A 470-nucleotide genomic window follows, 5' to 3' on the forward strand; every position below is an offset into this window, starting at 1 on the left:
AGTTGAAAACTTTTTCTTCTTTGTTAGTTGGTTGATTTTATGAAGTTATTTTTCTTCACTGTTCGTAGCGTTGCGTAGTTTATTCAGTGTATAATTTGTGTATCTTTCTCTGTTATTGCTGTATGTAGTTCACGTGCACCCGCTTGGAATGACTCTAATTGTCATACACGCACACATAAGTGACGCCCTTTGACCTTGGCTCGCTGTTGTCTTTTACAGCCGTCGTTTTTCCATGTTATGGCATACATTTTTAACGCTGAACATAAGAAAAAAAGTAAACAAAGCAACGATCCTATTTAGGCCTTGGAAAAAATCGTTATTCTTTTCCTTAAGAAAGAATAAGAACTTGAAATCCTCCGCACCTTCTTCGGATCTCTCGCCCACATTATCCTAGCATGACAACGAGCATGGCAGCGGGTGGATCGAAAAGGGGGGAAGGGCGACGTAGCGGTGGAGCACAACGAGCGGTT

This window comes from Penaeus monodon, chromosome 32 (assembly GCF_015228065.2).
Source record: "Penaeus monodon isolate SGIC_2016 chromosome 32, NSTDA_Pmon_1, whole genome shotgun sequence".
Taxonomy (NCBI): domain Eukaryota; kingdom Metazoa; phylum Arthropoda; class Malacostraca; order Decapoda; family Penaeidae; genus Penaeus; species Penaeus monodon.